Consider the following 12,621-nt stretch of genomic DNA (forward strand, 5'->3'; position numbering starts at 1 on the left):
TGTTTTAAAATCACTTTTTTAAATTAAACTATATGAGAGATATGTTGTAGTACTTAAGTACTACAACATATCAATTTTTTGTTTTCATGACAGTGCCCATTTAATGTACTTTGCTCTTTCTTGTTCACACTGTGGAAAGTCTGCGGTGGAATTCCTCTCTGCTTGAAGAAAGAGCATGTTCATTCTTCAAGTGGAATCCGCAAGCAGAATCCCATAGAACTCAATTGCACTGTGTTCGTGCGGAATTTGCGCAAAAAAAAATGGGAAATTCTAATTGGTGGTTATCGTCCAGCAAAAAAAACCAAAAAAATTTATATTTCCGCGCAGAAAATAAAAATTCCGCGACTGAATTTTTAAGCGAGAATTCCTTGCCAATTCCTCAGTGTGAATGGAGATGACCAGCAAACTGCTCGTTCAGGAGCTTTAACCAACAACCAGAGAGGAATAAAAGAATATGCTTCAACAAATGTTTCAGATGTAAGCCAATATTACAGCTAACCAAAAACTGTGTATAACCACTGTCCACACTAGAGTTGTATAGTAACTACACAGTCGTGCCACCGTGTAAATACTGCACACTGCAGTATCTGCAAAAAAGCCAGCAATAACTTCTATTGTAGTTGGCAGAAGAAAAAATGAGCTTTTTGCGGCACTGCTCCTATCTTATACAGAAGTACTGGGACACATATGTCCTAAAATACAATTTATTGGCACTAAAGCAACGCGTTTCTGGTCCGGACTGGTCCCTTCGTCAGGCACGGTGCATACAAAGTAGTGTATGACAGTGGTATTGATGGTTATTTATTTATCTTATTGGTGCCGGTTACTTACTTATTTTATTGGTGCAGTCAACATGTACCATTTAGCTTTAAACAGGGATTTTTTTTTTCCCCCCAGAAGAATCAATTTCTGTCTAGTTAGAAATACTGATGATGATTAACAAAATACCTGGCAAAATAATAAACTCTGTGTGCCCCTGGGTTACCCTGCAGCTTGTGGAAGAGAACTTGAAAACAAGATAGAGAGGGTAGGAAGTGTTACACAAGAACCTATTGGTTGATCTGTAATCACCCACCTGACCTATGACCCCACAGTGCGTTACACATGGAATGGAGATTTGTCTAGTGCTTTATTACAACATCAGTTTGACCAAAAGCTGGATCTTGTGTATTTATGACCATTTCAGTATAAAGCCTGCAGTTCTATATGTACAGGCTGCATTTTTCTCCACGTACTCCAACTTCTGCCTGTGTCAACAAGTGCCATAAGGCTGATCATTACATTTTTAGGGAAAGATTTAAGGGGTTATGCAGTGAAAAGTAACTTATCCCCTATCCACAGGATAGAGCAGTGTTTCCCAACCATGGTGCCCCCAGCTGTTGCAAAACTACAACTCCCAGCATGCCCGGACAGCCATCGGCTGTCCGGGCATGCCGGGAGTTGTAGTTTTGCAACAGCTGGAGGCACCCTGGTTGGGAAACACTGGGATAGAGGATAAGTTTTTGACCGCAGGAGGTCCGACCTCTGGCACTCCATTCATTCTCTATGGGAGCACTGGAGATGGACGAGTACAGCACTCAGGTCTCTTCGATGCTTCCATAGAGAATGAATGGAGTGCCCAGCACATGTTCTGCTCAGAGAGCCGGGACTCGTTCGGGAGATCGTGGGGGGTCCCTGCGGTCTGACTCCCCGCAATCACTTATCCCCTATTATTTGGATAGGGGAGAAGTAACTTTCCACTGCATAACTCCTTTAAGAGTATGCTCACACGTGCATATTTTTGCTGCAGATTTTGCTTCCCATTGACTTCAACGGGTAACAAAATCTGCTACAGAAGATCTGAAGCAAAAAAAATGCACGTGTGACCCTACCCTTAGGCTTCTTTCTCAACACAATTGTTGGCTAAGGTAGAAGAAACAAATTTGGACAGCATATGTACTCAAATGTTCCCAAAGAATACGCAGAGTGGCTGTCCACACATACACAGCTAGTCAATCTGAGACTCATTCTAAGTACATGGAGTTCCAAGGCAGAACTCCTCAACTATGATACATTCATGACATGTCATTGGTCTAAAAGTAAATAAATACATACATAAAAACAGTATTCCAGTGACCCTAACAAGATCATACAGTTTGTACAATAAGTATTCACCCCCTGAACTTTTTACAATGGGCTTCTTGCTGCCTTCTGTGATCAAATGTTCTCCTTGCCGGCTTATCAGTTTTGTGGAGAGCTTTGTCTTGGTAGGGTTACAGTTGTGCCATATTCTTTCCATTTTCTGATGAAGGATTTTATGGTGTACTGTAAGAAGTTAAAAGCCTGGGATATTTTTTTCTAACATAACCCTGCTTTGTACTTCTTCACAACTTTATCATGCTGCTGGTTGTTCAATAACGCTCTATATCAAACTCTGAGGCCTTCACAGGTGTATTTGTACTGCAATTAAGTTGCAGAAAGGTGGACCCTGTTTACTAATTAGGCGACTTGAACTATTTTGTGTTGGTCTATTACATAAAATTGTATTGAAATACATTTTTATCTGTGGTTACACCATGACAAAATGTAGAAAGAATAAGTTAATAATAAGTTAAATACTTATGCAAGACACAGCTATGTGTATAACACTTTCTTATGGACTATGATACATGGATGTCCATGAAAGTTTCAGACACATTGCAGTGACCACATTATCATATTGGTACTGCTCACAGCTTACACCCTGTCTCCATCACTCTGGTACTTACAGATTGGAAGCAGAGCTCCCCGTTATACCCATACCAGAATAGAAGTGCATGATGTAGCCGATCTCTGGCTTCATGCACTCCTCCTTACCGGGTTCCAGAAGTCGAGGTAGAATATGTTATTGTTCTGCTTCTCATGCAGCCCTCCCGTGGAGCTGCACCTCAGTTGGATGGGGCTCATCGGCCAAGCAGGAACTGTGGCAGGAGTACATGTGGCCACTATCCTTGCACAACGTCTTCCTGTACTCCTTGATGTCAAGAAAGGTCATAGTCTAGTCACTATTGTGTGCAGCCTTAGCCAATCATAGCTCATCTCACACACTAAACTGCTCTGGACTCTGTGTTGCAGAGTAAGGAAGGAAGTTCTTCCCTGTATGGCTTTAGATGATGTCAGACCATTTAGAGTACGGCCCCACACAGCAGAAATGGTGTGAATTTCCCATTATGGAAAGTCTGCAGCATTTTCACTACAATATATATATTATATAAAAAATATATTAATGAAGTTAAAATCTGCCGCTGCAAAGGTGCGGTGGATTCACACAAATTTATTGTGAATTCTGACTTCCCCATTAAAGTCAAAATGAAAATAATCAACAATAATTCTGCAGCTTTCTGACACAAAATAAACCTACTCTTATTACCCCCATTTGCAGCAAATGGAGAAAACAGAGGAGCTTGCGCATTCTCCTCTCTAGAAAACACTTTTAATTGTAGAAAGGGGTCAATTAAATGTAACATTTACAGAACATACTTTTATACCTTTATTTTATAAAGCATTTTATAATCTACAATAAAAGTAAGAGAACTTTCTAACTACTTGTATTAATGTTCTGAACCCCCTACAACAGACTTAAAGGGGTACTCCGCTGCTCAGCGTTTGGAACAAACTTCTGAATGCTGGAGCCGGAAGCTTCAGTTGCAGGACATTTCCTAAAACGACTCCAAAAAAGACTGTACAGTGGATATGTGGTCTAGTATGGAAAAGAATTGTAAACTTCCAGACCAATATAGTAATTAAAATGATTTAATACAAAAAAATTAGACAATATAAGACAATGTTAAAATGATGAAAGATAAATCAAAAGAACTGAAGCCGCAGGGCCCTATGGCTGCATATTAATTGAAACAAAAATTATTGTATGAATATTATCACCGATTAGACCTTGGAGAGTATAACTGTATAGATAGTATTATCACTACGATCGATCATAGAAACAGTGTTTGAAAATGCATATGCTACACAATGTAACAGAAAAATAGCAATATGTCTAGATGAATAATTCAAACATCTGTAACAGTAATAAACCTGTAAAGGAAAAAAGTAATGCCCTCTGTAGATATCAGCATCCGTTCCAAAGGGATATAGAACAAATAAATAGACATTGGGGGACATTTACTTATCTAGTCTCTTCTGGGTATGCTTATAGACCAGCATATGTGGTTGTCTCCTGTCTATTGTGCACCTAATTTATCAAAGGTCTCACAGCCCTTGATAAATTCTGTGCTCAGACTTCAGGGTCTACAGCTTAAACTGCATTTAGACCTGCTCCAACATGGTCTGACATTTCAGCGTATATTGGGCAGATGCAACTTGTCGCACAAAAGTCGCACTTGATAAATTCAGCACCAATGCATTTTCCAGTGCATTTCCGTCTAAAATAGACTTGCATGCATCATGTTCTAAAAATCCTCTACAGCAAAAGTCGCAGAAAAGTCGCACATATTTAGACAGGAAAAACCAGTCTAAATCCTTTGATAAATCTCCCCCAATGAGTATTTTGTCCAGCAATGTGGATTCTGTGCGGGGGATATTAAGCACCTATGGCAAGATGGCAAATAACTGGAAGTATGGCCGGGATTACCTGCTGTGCTGGGTTGTTGGAAAAGACCCAGGCACTGATGTGCCACTCACCCACTCCGCGATGGAACCGGACCGATGATTGTTCTGCTCTAGCTAAGAACGGCTGGAGCACCGGCAAGTGCAACCACTGCCGCGAGCTCCCGGTGCCTGATGTAGCGGGTGGGTGGTCACGTGTCTGGCAGTCAGCTGATCAGATGGATTCGGCCTGCTTCACAGTGATCTGATGGTTGCGGCAGCACTTGAGCGCTTGTGTGAATGGCAGCCAATAAAGGGTCCCCGCACAGGTGAATCCCCACAATGTGAATGCCACAATGTCTTATATTGTCACATTTTTTAGTTTTAATTAATTTTAATTACTATATTGGTCTGGAAGTTTACAATTCTTTTCCATACTAGACCACATATCCACTGTAGTCTTTTTTGAAGTGGTTATGCTGAGGACTGAGTAATCCATATTTTGCACAACTTTTTCTCTATTGATTCTCTTTTGGGTGTGAGAATTTCTCAGTTAACCTCGTGAGCTACACACAACCATTTATTTATATTTCCTAAACCGACATGGAGGAAAACCAGATGGTTTAAAAGTTGTGGGCCTTGAGAGAATAGTGGTGAATATTAGAGGTGGACTGGTCACTAAGAAGCTACTTCAAGCCGAGTCCAGGTGGATATACAATTTGAAAACGGAAGCACCGTGGGGCCTAAATGAAGAGCTCTTGTTCACTGGATTCCTTGGGTGAGTAGAGCTTGACCTCTCCCTATTTCCTCTATTCCTAACTAGTTTTGTTATGCTACATCACACTGACTATTGTTGGGTTGTGGGGGCCTGATTGCTAGGGGAACTGATGGTCACAATACTTATATATACTTATACTTATAGGTTGATATGATTATATTATATGTACGTCACATATTGGATTTAGGACTTGGGTGTTTTTTGTTCGTAAGGAGGGGGGCATTATATGCACATCACTAATACACATAGGACCACAATTGGTGGTCATTTTCCACCACACCTTATATAGTCTAAAGGGAACACATAGTAGTAGCTGATGCTCACCTGCATATTTATTTACAACACATAGTGGGTTATTGGGTATTGGTTATGGGTCACGTTTAGTAGAGTAATATGGTCGTCAGGACTATCACATTGATCTGGATATATTAGCTTCATACACAGTAGTTGGTCCACATGTACACCTTATATATAGTTCACATAAATCACAATTATACACAAGTGTGTGGGCACATATTTTTAAGTTCATTGTAGTGTACACAGTGGCCCTCATTTACCACGAGTGGAGTGTAGGTTTCTTTGTGGGTTTTAATTCCCTACAATTTATTTTCCATGGAATTTACTAAGGTTTCCCTACATTTTCCAATTTCTTTCCACTTTGCTTTTTTTGCACATGCTCTGATCTGTCTGGTTTTCTTCCACATTTTCTGTGGAAACCTTAGTAAATATGTTTGGTTTTTGTGAAAAAAAAGGTGGGAACACGCCTCTTTTTGGAGACCGCGCCCCTTTCCCCGGCGGCCACTCCCCTTTTTCGGGTTTTCTTAGAAAAATGGAGAGTTAGTTGGGTTTTTTTAAGTTCTGGCGCAGACAGAATTTCTGTTGCAATGCGACAGAATCTGGCGCACAACCGGACAAAACAAATCGGGTTTGCAATAGTAAATCAGGGCCAGTATGTCCTACATGGTACAAATATAAATTACATAATATTGCGTGGAACGTAATATATCATATGCGTCCAGTGATAATAATTTATCAAAAATACATAATAGGTTCTTTTTCCAGCAAACAGGTGCAACGCAATACCGTGTACTCATCCAGTGATATTAATTGGCTCTCTTTTCTAGCAAACAGGTTCTTGAGTGGTATATGTTATGGGGATAACAGACGATGCCATCTTAGGAAGAGAGAAGAGAACAGGGAGAGGATGGAAGAACAGCCAATAAATGGAACCATGGTCTGGCATTATTTCTTTGAAATTCGGTGATCTTGAATGTTGGAGGAATGGCCCCTTGGAAGCCAATGGGCACTAGGACTTATGGGCCTGCCATGGGACAAACAAGAGGGACTTTGTTGTATTCAAATAGACTCTAACCTTTGATCAAGTTGTTGCATAATTACTATGGGAGAGTTTCCTCCCGTTTGGAAAATATTGGAGGCATAGACCGGCGTGCACATGGGGCCTCTATACAATAGTCGTTACAATGGACCTCTGACTGAGGAATTTTGCTCCAGGGCTGAGGCCCTTTATTGAACACTTATAGATAGTGATCATAAATCTGGGAGAATGTAGTGGGGGTGGTTTGATTTCTTTATACCCACCTTCACTGAGATGGACAACTACCGGTAACATGGATCAAAAATTTAAAACTTTAAGACCTTTTTGTTTGTATGGAAGATGATGCATAAGGATTATTATATTGATGAATTATTTTATTAAGGTTTCTTACATAAATGTATATCTAGAAGGTCCAATGTGGAGGTGCAATATGATAAATAAATTATTGAAGGGGATATTTTCTCAAAGAAATTGTGATAAGTGTTATTGGTGATATCCCATAGAATAATAATTTTGGACATCTCATAAGGATTTTATTATTATAAGTAGATATTTGGTTCATTGGGTTACAAGTATACTGGATACATGGTATGTGTGAGGTTTGGTGATGAGAGATGTGGTATGGAATATGGTGAGTTGACAGAAGAATGAATGGTATGAGTGACAGATGGATGAGTATGGAGATAGACTGAGGCAACAGGAATATATGAAGGAATATGTAAAAGACTACTGAGATACATTAATGTGAAATGGAGCCCTTCTGTATGATCTAATAAGAAGGGGCCATGGAAGACGTCCAAGGGTGTTTTATTCATATTATCATGGTTAATTAAGGTATACATTTTTTGAAACTGGTTATGTGGCATCAGGAATGTATAGGGGGCATATGTATAAGATCATAACACAAGACTGTTGGTATACATATTGTAAGGATTCCTCCTTGGGGATTAGCTCCGGGATCGTCCTGGACACTGCCACGGGACACGTTTCCACTCAATAAACCCGCAGACAAAGGTTATTCATGCACGCCTGGCACCTTGCCAGCTTTATTTAGACAGGTTGCAGGTAAAACAAAACATAACGCAGGAACAAACCAAAGTCCTAGACCGTCTGGTCACTGACTACACATACCAGCATGCCCTGACTACTATCTGGTGAGCTACCCTCAGCCAGCATAAAACATGTGCCCCTGCAACCTGTTACTCACAGTTCACACCACGTCTTCACTTCTTGGACCGCTCACAGTTCGCTGTGTGTTTCCTCAACAGGGTCCGTGTGTCTCCCCCTACAGCGATGTGCTGTTACCCAGGGAGAGCCCCAACTATTGTTTCTTTTCCTTTTAAACACACACTTTCCCTTCCTGATACCTCATTAATCAGGCCACAGGTGGAGCATTCTGCAGAGATAGCAAGGGAAATGCACCCTTTCCTTGCCACACTGCCACATATCCCCCCCCCTCTGCTCAGACCACCGGGAAGGAGCACTTGTATTCAAAAGGCAGAGTCCAACTGCCTTTCCTTTTCCTTGAACAACTACGTCCAACAGATTTTGAGGCACTTGGCTTCCTTCATCAGTAGATTTTATCTGCACCACTTCAATGGTGCACCCTTCTTTCATTCGCACTTTCATCAGCCACCTAGCACAAGACTTTTGGTCACCTTTGACAAATTCCTTGTAAAAAGCTCCATTCATGTCACACCTTTCCAACACCAGGTTCTTCATCTTTGTCTGTGCAGTGCTCTGGACACTAGGTGCGGACAAGGCAGATGCTCTAGGCCATTGCACGAACTTTGCTGGTGGCCAACCGAGCCTGTATCACCCATTTGCAGGTCTTCTAAGTCATCCTCCACAATTTCAGGAGGCTTCCCTTTAATGCACCTGTCCATCTTCTCCTTGAGACGGACTCTTCTCCAAATTCTACTTCTGCGGACTTTCTTCCAGTGTTTTCTAATCCAGTGCCTCTCAGGGTTTCCACCACGACCCAGTCTTCTATCACAGTGACTTCTTTTTAAGGACTCTGCTTTCTTATTAGCCCTTTCTTTAGGGACACCGACTTTCACAGGCTCATTTTTAGGCTGAGAACTCTTGGCTCCTTTAGCCAGTTTTTCACCTGCACCTTCAGATGTGTCACTGACTTTACTTGCAGCTTCTGCAGTTATCTCTGATTTAACTTCTACCTCAGAGAACTTCTCTGCCTCAGAATTTTCACCATGCAATGTCAATATCTCTGCAGCTTCAGAGGACTTCCCATATGGTTTCACCTCAGTCTCAGCTTCAGAGGACCTTTCATATGGCTTCTTCTCATGGTCTTCAGACTCTACTGTTTCTTGCGTCCATTGTTCAGACTCCGCCTTTTTTAGAGAAAGCATCCCTGTCTCCAGTAGCTTTTGCCCCACAAGCAGTTTTTCTTCTTTTACACGGACGGCTGTGGCTTTGGCCTCAGTTTCCATCTGAGACACTTTTAACCTCTCGTTAGCCAGTTCTGCTATAACTTGGTCACGGCTTTCTTTTAGGACCTTCATGTCCCCTTCCAGCTTTAAATATTTCTGCTGCTCACTCTTGAGCTTAGCAGAGTTCTTCTCACTTTCCAGCAATTCTGTCAAGTTTTTGACAGTATCCTCCAGGGACAGCAGTTGTTCTCTCATCTGCTCATTGTCTTTATTCAGTTGCGCCATCTTGGACACTTTCTGCTCATAGACTTTTAGCTGAGCCTCTTGTTCAGAGAGCTGAGTACCCAGTGAATCCAAGGCAGCTGCGCGAGACTTAATATGCGTTTTGTTCTGCGCCTCCAGGCTCTGCACCTTATGAGCCATTACCACTTTCTCCTTCTCCAGCTCTTCCATGGCTACCAACCTAGCCTTGTGATCACTTTGTAGAGCCAGATATGCTCCACACAGGACATTCACTTCTTCATCCTTGAATGAGATCTGCTTGGCCAGAATCTCCAATTCTCTCTCCTTGCTGGTCATAAGACCCTGGGAGCGGGACAGTTCCTCCTGCAGAGCCGCACACTCACTTTTGTGAAGCTCCATATCTTTCTGCAGCTGAAGCGTCGCTTCCTGCTCTTTATTCAAGTCTGCAAGCGTTTTTTCTTTCTCCTCTGTCAGGTGATGAACTACTTCTTCCTTTTGAGACAATTTAGCAGAAACCATCTGTAAGTTTTCTTCAAGGTTCTGGATTTGCTCCCTTTTTTTACCAAGACCAGCGCGTTTTTTCCGAGATCTCTTACTTACAGCGGTCTCCTTACTCTCGCTGCTGGACCTTGTGACATTCTCTTGTCCTCTGACATTCACCTGTGCTTAGCCTGTCTCTTCCTTCAAGCCAACTCGTTCAGACTCTTCTCCACCTTTAGGAGTAGTCTCCCCCTTTTCAAGGGTCTTGGCCACTTGGGCTTCAGGGTAGTTCCTGGACAGTCTCTCTGGACTGTCTCTCTGCTCACTGGCAGACTTCTCTTTCCCTTCAACACTGTCTCTCTGCTGCCCATGCAGAAAGGTCTAGGGCTCCTGGGTCTGCAACAACATCTGGTCCAGTGGTTCGACCTTCCTGGTCACGATCCATCTCTGGTCCAGACATCACATCTCCTTCACTCAGGACTCTTGTCTGTGACAGTAAGCGCAGCACCCAGCTCCACATGTACTCTCTTCAGTACTTCTGCATTATCCACAGACATCTCTGTAGCTTCTTTTCCAGTCACCTCTTCCAGATGACCGCACAACTCTAGCCCCACCTTGGGCTCATCTTCAGATGGTGGATGGAACCCATGTTCCTGTACCTGATCCGTTTCTGGTTTCACTGAAGATTCTGTTTCAGTCAGAGGCACACTTGTCACTTGAGTCACTGGATCCTCTTGGACTTGACTCAGGGTCTGGTCTTCAGCTCCCCCAGCAGTCTGGCAGACCCCTATCTGACCTACATCTAGTGACTGCTGACACTCCCCGTCCTCAGCCTCTGCTGAGTAACTCTCCTCTAGTGTGTAATGCAAGTCAAGTGTTGTGGGCCTATCAGATGTACCTGCTCTAGTTATCCGACAGTCTTCCCATAATTGCTGAAAAAATTGAAAATCCGTCCCCAGTACTACATCACACTCCAAGGAGGGCTCTATTGCAACCTTGTGACCTATAGTACCATAGGGAGTAGAAATACAGACATTAACCGTTTTATAACCCCAAATACCAGCCTGCATAGACATTATAGTGGGGTCTGGCTTTCTCCTGCTGGTCTTTACCAGACTTATTACACATCTAGGGTCTAACAAAACCATCATCTTTTTACCTTCTATTGCCAGCTCACACAGGTTTTCTTTTGTCCTGTCAGAGGTGGCAGCAGTTCTCTTTACATCTGAACACATTAACATAAGTTTTTCAACAAAAACATTATCAGATTGCACATGTTCAAAATTTACAGGACAGTTCATAGCACTAGGACCTAACTCAGGCAAAGTGTGTTTTGTTACATTTTCTCCCAGTCCTGCATTCAACATTTTCTGTTCACCAGATTTTTTCAATCCGATCTGCACAGTGTGAACAGTCCCATCAGTCTTCATGAGGGGTTCCCCACCCTCACATGATTTTGCAACTGGACATAGGTTGGTACCACCTTGAACACTGTTCACACAGTCAACTAGGGAAACACCACCCTCCGACTCAGCATTTTTATGCACAGTCCCATCATTTTTATGCACAGTCTCATAGTCACTAAACATGGCCCCCATAACCCCTGGAACAGTCTTACCAGAATCTCTTGCCGTCCAGTCAGTTAAAGGCTGGTGCTGGACACCTCTCACCAGCTTCTCTGCTGCAGAACATCGCTCCACTTGCTCTTTAAGTAGCTCTGCAACCTTAAACCCAGCATCACTGTTAGGCTGCAGTGCACACTGTAGTCTTGCAGCTTGGCTTACTCCCACTTTAGTCAGGATCTCTGTCTTGACTTTCTCATAGTCCCGTAAGATCTTTGGATCCAGTTCACAATGAACTTTTTGGGCATCTCCTCCAATGAATCCAAACACCAAGTTTCCCCAGTGTGTCTTAGGCCATGCCTCATGCATAGCAATCCTTTCAAACTCTGCAAAGCTTGCTTCCTCCTGCGCTGCAGCAGTCTGCAACAAAGCACTTATCAGGACATCCATCTTGCAACACTTCAAACCTTGCAAACACAGTACAGTCCTCTGCCGAAATGTCAGCCGCTTGCAAACAAAATTTTTCTGTTGCCCCTAGCAACGCCTTTATACACAGTCTCAAAACGTAATCTGCACTCTGCAGGTGGCCTGTCCACCTGTCTCCTTACTTGAGAAAGAGCGCCCACTCACTTGATGCGATCTGTTGCCCCTAGCAACAACTTCACCACAGGCGCAGTCCTGCTCTTGTACTCCACAGCTGGGCTCGTCCCACTGTCTCCTCTCTGAGAAAGAGTACACCCTTGCAACATGCACAGTAGTTTTCTCTTGGCAACATCGTCACTGCAACTCGACCACTGGTTGCTCCTAGCAACGTGTTTGCCCGCATCCGACACCAATTGTAAGGATTCCTCCTTGGGGATTAGCTCCGGGATCGTCCTGGACACTGCCACGGGACACGTTTCCACTCAATAAACCCGCAGACAAAGGTTATTCATGCACGCCTGGCACCTTGCCAGCTTTATTTAGACAGGTTGCAGGTAAAACAAAACATAACGCAGGAACAAACCAAAGTCCTAGACCGTCTGGTCACTGACTACACATACCAGCATGCCCTGACTACTATCTGGTGAGCTACCCTCAGCCAGCATAAAACATGTGCCCCTGCAACCTGTTACTCACAGTTCACACCACGTCTTCACTTCTTGGACCGCTCACAGTTCGCTGTGTGTTTCCTCAACAGGGTCCGTGTGTCTCCCCCTACAGCGATGTGCTGTTACCCAGGGAGAGCCCCAACTATTCTGTTTCTTTTCCTTTTAAACACACACTTTC

Source organism: Hyla sarda, chromosome 9 (assembly GCF_029499605.1).
Source record: "Hyla sarda isolate aHylSar1 chromosome 9, aHylSar1.hap1, whole genome shotgun sequence".
In the NCBI taxonomy this organism is placed as follows: Eukaryota; Metazoa; Chordata; class Amphibia; order Anura; family Hylidae; genus Hyla; species Hyla sarda.